Here is a 7,930-nt window from a genome sequence, read left to right on the forward strand (position 1 = left end):
TTATTAACTAATGTGTTGAGCATTTAATCAGAACGTATTCTCGTGAGATATTGCGATGGCTTGCGGAGTGCCGCTATCCAGCAGTGTATTGATCGTGGTTGATGACGATGATGGTTAATGTTGATTGATGCTGATTGCCGGGCAGGTGATGATGATGATGATGCCATTGTACGGACCGCACAGAGATGAAGCCACCACACCCCCACTCATTCCCGACATTCATTCAAATAACGGCGAATTTCCCCCTCGCACCCCACCCACCTCCATCCCTCATCTCCGTCCATCAATGTTTCTCCCCCATCAACTCCCACCGCCTTGCTCTTCCCAGCCCGTCAACCACCCACACCTCCGCACTGCACTTCTATGCCCACTCCTCGTGTACATCACCATCAGCGTCAGTGTCAGCATTAGTATCAGAATGTCGTCATCAGTATATTATATTCTTAGTTTTTTTCGGTAAAGTCACGTTGAAGAGAAATAATAAAATATATATAAAACAATAAAAAAAAATCTCACGACGTTTCGACCATAACTCAAACGGTCGTCTTCAGGTGTGTCGGTTTGCATAAATTTATTTTTAAAAACGGCGCAATTATTTATAAAAAAAAAACGTTGGCGTCACGCGCAGCGATTGGCAGTTTGCCCAGGACTAGTCCATCTATTTTCTGAAAAGAGGAGGGGGGAGACGAATATTTTTTTATATATATAATGTATGCTGTCTGAAAGCCACTGTAAGCGTGAACAATCAATTAAGACCTGAAATGGTTTATCAAATCTTTCCAATGATTGCTAAGATAGAATCCATCTTCTCGGTTGAAATTGTCTCTGTGCTTGTATATGTGGATAGCCTCATGAACGAATCTCTCATGGAAGCTAGATGGCTTACAAAGAACCTCTGTCTTGGAAAAGTCAATGGCATGTGAGCCTACTGAATTAGAACAATGATCTGCCACGGCCGAGGTGTTGGTCCTACCGTGTTTAAGGTCTGCTTTGTGTTCACGAATGCGGTCCGAGACATGGCGTTTGGTTTCTCCAATGTAACTACTACCACAGAGGCAACTTAGTTTGTAGACACCAGGGTATTGTATGTCCGGAATCACATCTTTTACAGACGGAACCAGATCACGGATTTTATGTAATGTGTTGAAACGGACCTGGATCTTGTGTTTATTCAAGATTTTGGAGATCTTTTTTGTGATCCCAGCAATGTAGGGTAAAGTGATGGTTTTGAAAGGCTCCTCAAGAGGGTTCTTCTTCATGGTTTGAGTGATAGCTTTGCGGATTGTATAGTCGGAGTAACCATTAGCCCTAAGAGCTTGGTGTACGTGCTTGAGTTCACTGCTTATGTGTTCCTGGTCGGATATGCATTGGGCTCTATGATACAGTCTTGATGAGATAATTCTTCTGTGATGGATGGTGGTGGGAATCCGGTTTCAGATAAGCATCCGTATGGGTAGCTTTCCTGTAGACAGAGTGGCTCATTGAACCATCAGGTCTCTTTTTAATTAGGACATCCAAAAAAGGTATCTTGCCATCTATTTCGACTTCCATGATAAATCTGATGGCTGGGTGTATGGAATTGATGTGGTCGAAGAATTGGTCTAGAGCAGGCCGGCCATGTGGCCAGATGACAAAAGTGTCATCCACGTACCTCTTACATAAGGTTGGGCGCAGAGTGGCAGTCTGGATGGCGTCAGTCTCAAATTTCTCCATGAAAATGTTAGCTATAACTGGAGAAAGGGGGGAGCCCATTGGGGTGCCCTCAGTTTGTTTGTAGAAAGTTCCATTCCAAGTGAAGTATGTATTGGTTAAACAGTGTCTCACCAGGGGGGGTACCTCATTGTTTAGTCCTTGATGAACCAAGTCTTCAATGATTGCAATGGTGTCAGGTACAGGAACCTTGGTGAATAAGGAAACTACATCAAAACTGACAAGCAGGTCGTCTGGGGACAGGGAAATACCCTTGATTGTCGATACCAGGTGAGTAGAATTTTGTACCGCAGAGGTGGTCTTTCCAGTGAAAGGACGCAGGATTTCAGACAAAAAACGAGCTAGTTTGTAGGTGGGGGAGCCGATAGTAGAGACTATGGGACGAAGGGGTGTATCTACTTTATGTATTTTTGGTAAACCGTATAATCTTGGTGGCCTGGCAGCAGAAGGTTTCAACGAAAACTGTTTAGATTGATCAATTAATGTGGTTGAATCAGAAATTATTTTGTTGGTTTGTGTGACGAGGCTGTTGGTGGGATCTCTTTTTATTTTTGTATAACTACCATCGTCGAGTAATTCTTTAATTTTGTTGTTGTATTCTATTTTATCCATGATGACAGTAGCATTGCCTTTGTCAGCTGAGAGGACTACAATATCATTCCTCTTTTTTAATTTATATAATTCAAAACGCTCATCTTTGCTGAGGTTGCTAGCTGGCATCTTAGCGTTTTTGAGGGTTGCAGCGATTTCAGATCTTGCTACGTCTGCAGCGATGTGACCCAGGCCCCTGAGAGCAACGTCTACTTGGGCAATTATATCATTAACTGGTATGTGTTTAGGTGTGACTGCAAAGTTTAGACCTTTAGCTAAAACGGATTTCAGACCATCGGAAATAGGACTGTTACTGCGATTAATTACGACTTTATTAACGTCTAACTTTTTGGTGTGTGGGTCCGGTCTTTTGTCTTGAGGAGCCTTTCAAAACCATCACTTTACCCTACATTGCTGGGATCACAAAAAAGATCTCCAAAATCTTGAATAAACACAAGATCCAGGTCCGTTTCAACACATTACATAAAATCCGTGATCTGGTTCCGTCTGTAAAAGATGTGATTCCGGACATACAATACCCTGGTGTCTACAAACTAAGTTGCCTCTGTGGTAGTAGTTACATTGGAGAAACCAAACGCCATGTCTCGGACCGCATTCGTGAACACAAAGCAGACCTTAAACACGGTAAGACCAACACCTCGGCCGTGGCAGATCATTGTTCTAATTCAGTAGGCTCACATGCCATTGACTTTTCCAAGACAGAGGTTCTTTGTAAGCCATCTGGCTTCCATAAGAGATTCGTTCATGAGGCTATCCACATATACAAGCACAGAGACAATTTCAACCGAGAAGATGGATTCTATCTTAGCAATCATTGGAAAGATTTGATAAACCATTTCAGGTCTTAATTGATTGTTCACGCTTACAGTGGCTTTCAGACAGCATACATTATAAAAAAAATCGTCTCCCCCCTCCTCTTTTCAGAATATAGATGGACTAGTCCTGGGTAAACTGCCAAATCGTTGCGCGTGACGCTAACGTTTTTTTATAAATAAATAAATGCGCCGTTTAAAAATAAATTTATAAGAAACCAACACACCTGAAGACGACCGTTTGAGTTATGGTCGAAACGTCGTGAGATTTTTTTATTGTTTTATATATATTTTATTATTTTGTTGTTTCTCTTCAACGTGACTTTACCGAAAAAACTAAGAATATGAATTACTGCAGTCACGAAAGCTTTAAATCAAAATTCAGTATTATATTGTCAATGTCCGTATCATCATCATCGCCGTCGTCAGTGTCATCATGTGCATCATCGTAAGAGCTGCGGTTCCATTCACTGATGAACGCGTTTCCTAAAATCCTATCGCGTGTGTGGGGTGAGGTGAGGTGGGTGTGGGGTGAGTTGTGTGTGGGGTGAGTTGTGTGTGTGTACTGTGAGGTGTGTGTGTGTGGTGAGTTGTGTGTACTGTGAAGTGTGTATGTGTGTGTGTGGTGAGTTGTGTGTGGTGATGCGTGTGTGTACTGTGAGTTGTGTATGTGTGTGTATGGTGAGTTGTGTGTGGTGATGCGTGTGTGTACTGTGAGTTGTGTGTATGTGTGGTGAGTTGTGTGTGGGGTGAGTTGTGTGTGTGTGGTGAGTTGTGTGTACTGAGGTGTGTATGTGTGTGTGGTGAGTTGTGTGTGGTGAGTTGTGTGTGTGGTGAGTTGTGTGTGTGGTGAGTTGTGTGTGTGGTGAGTTGTGTGTACTGAGGTGTGTATGTGTGTGTGGTGAGTTGTGTGTGTGGTGAGTTGTGTGTGTGGTGAGTTGTGTGTCTGTGTGGTGATGCGTGTGTGTACTGTGAGTTGTGTGTATGTGTGGTGAGTTGTGTGTGTGTGTGAGTTGTGTGTACTGAGGTATGTGTGTGTGGTGAGTTGTGTGTGTGTGTGGTGAGTTGTGTGTGTGGTGAGGTATGTGTGTGTATGTGTGTACTGAGGTGTGTGTGTGTACTGTGAGGTGTGTGTACTGTGAGGTGTGTGTGTATTGTGAGGTGTGTGTGTGTACTGTGAGGTGTGTGTGTGTACTGTGAGGTGTGTGTATGTGTGTGTATGTGTGTACTGTGAGATGTGTGTGTATGTGTGTGTGTACTGTGAGGTGTGTATGTGTGTACTGTGAGGTGTGTATGTGTGTGTGTGTACTGTGAGGTGTGTGTACTGTGAGGTATGTGTGTGTGTACTGTGAGGTGTGTATGTGTGTACTGTGAGGTATGTGTGTGTGTGTACTGTGAGGTGTGTATGTGTGTACTGTGAGGTGTGTGTGTACTGTAAGGTATGTTTGTGTGTACTGTGAGGTGTGTGTATGTGTGTACTGTGAGGTGTGTGTATATGTGTGTGTATGTGTGTACTGTGAGGTGTGTGTATGTGTGTACTGTGAGGTGTGTATGTGTGTACTGTGAGGTGTGTGTGTGTACTGTGAGGTGTGTATGTGTGTACTGTGAGGTGTGTGTGTGTACTGTGAGGTGTATGTGTGTACTGTGAGGTGTGTGTATATGTGTACTGTGAGGTGTATATGTGTGTGTGTATATGTGTGTGTATGTGTGTACTGTGAGGTGTGTATGTGTGTACTGTGACAGGTGTGTGTGTACTGTGAGGTGTATGTGTGTACTGTGAGGTGTGTATGTGTGTGTACTGTGAGGTGTGTATGTATGTACTGTGAGGTGTGTGTATGTATGTACTGTGAGGTGTGTGTATATGTGTGTGTATGTGTGTACTGTGAGGTGTGTATGTGTGTACTGTGAGGTGTGTGTGTACTGTGAGGTGTGTACTGTGAGGTGTGTATGTGTGTACTGTGAGGTGTGTGAATATGTGTGTGTATGTGTGTACTGTGAGGTGTGTGTGTGTACTGTAAGGTATGTTTGTGTGTACTGTGAGGTGTGTGTATGTGTGTACTGTGAGGTGTGTATATGTGTGTGTATGTGTGTACTGTGAGGTGTGTATGTGTGTACTGTGAGGTGTGTGTGTGTGTATTGTGAGGTGTGTATGTGTGTGTGTGTACTGAGGAGTGTATATGTGTGTGTGTATGTGTGTACTGTGAAGTGTGTATGTGTGTACTGTGAGGTATGTGTGTGTACTGTGAGGTGTGTATGTGTGTGTGTACTGTGAGGTGTGTGTGTGTATGTGTGTACTGTGAGGTGTGTGTGTGTGTGTATTGTGAGGTGTGTATGTGTGTGTGTACTGTGAGGAGTGTATATGTGTGTGTATGTGTGTACTGTGAAGTGTGTATGTGTGTACTGTGAGGTATGTGTGTGTACTGTGAGGTGTGTATGTGTGTGTGTACTGTGAGGTGTGTGTGTGGATCCCGCGCGTCCAATTCTATTCCAGCTCAGAGCCAATAACAGCGACGAATAATTGAACCGGTCACGGACTTCTCCCGAGGTCGACTCAGCTTTGAATGAGTACCTGGGGCGGTGTGAGTAAACCTCAGCACTGGGAAGACAAAGGCGGCCGACCGCCTTTGTCCCCCACAGTGCTGATAATTAACACACCGGAACCAGGCCATGTACTCATTTACGGCTGAGTCGACCTAGAAAAAATTCGGGACCGGTATAGGTAAGAATCGCGCCGCTCGGAGCACAGTGCGCTAATCACTGCGCCACCACTCCAGCCCTGTCCACCGCCTGCCCATAATCGGCCATGGTCCATCTACTGCCGATTGAAGGCCTCTTCGAGCCGTTGCCAGGTCTCACGATCCTGCGATGCACGAATCCACTCGCTCCCCGTATACAACACACTCACTCACTTTGTAACAGCACCGACATAGACTCAACAATCGTCAATAGCACAGTGACCTTAAAATAACAAGTAAGTATATGACATGCAACGTTTCGGGCAATGGCCCTTCTTCATGGCAAATCCAACAAATATTTGTGTGATCCGTCGATCTATTGGCATACTTAACGGACTTGTTGGGTTTATGTATTTTGACGCTCATCGGCGAGGTGTAGCCTGCAGAGCAGGAGTCCACCTGTGGGTGTGCTGCTGCGATTCAACTATGGCCGGCATCATCAGCAACATCATCATCAGCAGCAGCACAATGGGTCATTCACCACCACTGTCTGTCGTGCCTGCATATGTGTGTACAGACGTAGGACATCCCACGACACTGGAAGTCACAGCAATGCATTCCGTTTACCCAGGAGAGTCGCACTGAGTCGCAAGACTCGTTTGCAGGAGAGTGCTGCTGCATTTGGGTTTTTCGTCATGAATTTCGTGAAGTGTCTGGCTTCGTGTGGGAGGAAACCAGAGAACCAAACCCAGCACAGATGGATTGAGGAATCTACGGCGTCACTGCCGTCTGCTGGTCACCTCGCAGCCGGAGGCGACTACCCCTGCTGTTCCCCGGCAGTCTCCCATCCAAGTGCTCACCAGGCTCAAACCGTGCTTAGCTCCCGAGACACAAGCGAAATGGGGTGCGTTCTGGATGATTTAGGCGCATTCTGGGTGATTTAGGCGCATTCTGGATGATTTAGGCGCATTCTGGGTGATTTGAGCGCATTCTGGGTGATTTAGACGCATTCTGGGTGATTTAGACGCATTCTGGGTGATTTAGACGCATTCTGGGTGATTTAGGCGCATTCTGGGTGATTTAGACGCATTCTGGGTGATTTAGGCGCATTCTGGGTGATTTAGGCGCATTCTGGGTGATTTAGACGCATTCTGGGTGATTTAGACGCATTCTGGGTGATTTAGGCGCATTCTGGGTGATTTAGGCGCATTCTGGGAGATTTAGACGCATTCTGGATGATTTAGGCGCATTCTGGGTGATTTAGGCGCATTCTGGGTGATTTAGACGCATTCTGGGTGATTTAGGCGCATTCTGGGTGATTTAGGCGCATTCTGGGTGATTTAGACGCATTCTGGGTGATTTAGGCGCATTCTGGGTGATTTAGGCGCATTCTGGGTGATTTAGACGCATTCTGGGAGATTTGGTCGCATGAAACTGCACGTACTCGACTAATTGGAACACTGACAAGTCGTCTGGAATGTTTGGCCAATTAATGTTGGGACAAAGAAAATTTTAAACAAAAATATGAAAAGTTGCGACAAGCACGAGAGAGAGGCGCCTCCCTGCAACGAAGCCGAGAGGCAGGAGGAGGGCCACGTGGACGAGAGCACGCACGCTGGGGACGTCACAGTGACCGTGAAGACACATCGAGTGGGGCTCGAGTGGGCCCACGTGAAGGCTAGACGAGGCGGCGGTCGAGACTCGCGACGGAGCGGCAGCCCAAGCAGCAGCAGCAACAACAACAACAGAAGCACGCCCGAGAGGCCGGCTACCGCGGAGATGGAGCGACGATTTCGGCTCGCGCGCAGGTGCTGGTAGGCGGATTGATCGTGAGAGGAGGCCTTCATCCAGCAGTGGATTGGTCATAGCTGATGATGGACATTTTAAAACGCACGTTTACTGAATTGGGAAAGAGACCGTAAGTGTCTGACTTAATAGGTGCTCGCTAACAGCACTTTCCCTAACCGTCTGTTAAAGGCTATAGGAGGAATCTTTGTCTGTAAGTGTGGGTCTGCATGTGTGGCGATGGCAATGTATGGGCATGTCTCCTCTGTGTGCATGTGCGCGTGTGTCCGTGCGTGTGTTAAGACTCTACACAACGCCTTGTGTCGCCTCGTGCTC

This window comes from Petromyzon marinus, chromosome 24, assembly GCF_048934315.1.
Source record: "Petromyzon marinus isolate PM22_M1 ecotype Great Lakes invasive population chromosome 24, UKy_Petmar_22M1.pri1.0, whole genome shotgun sequence".
Classification (NCBI taxonomy): domain Eukaryota; kingdom Metazoa; phylum Chordata; class Hyperoartia; order Petromyzontiformes; family Petromyzontidae; genus Petromyzon; species Petromyzon marinus.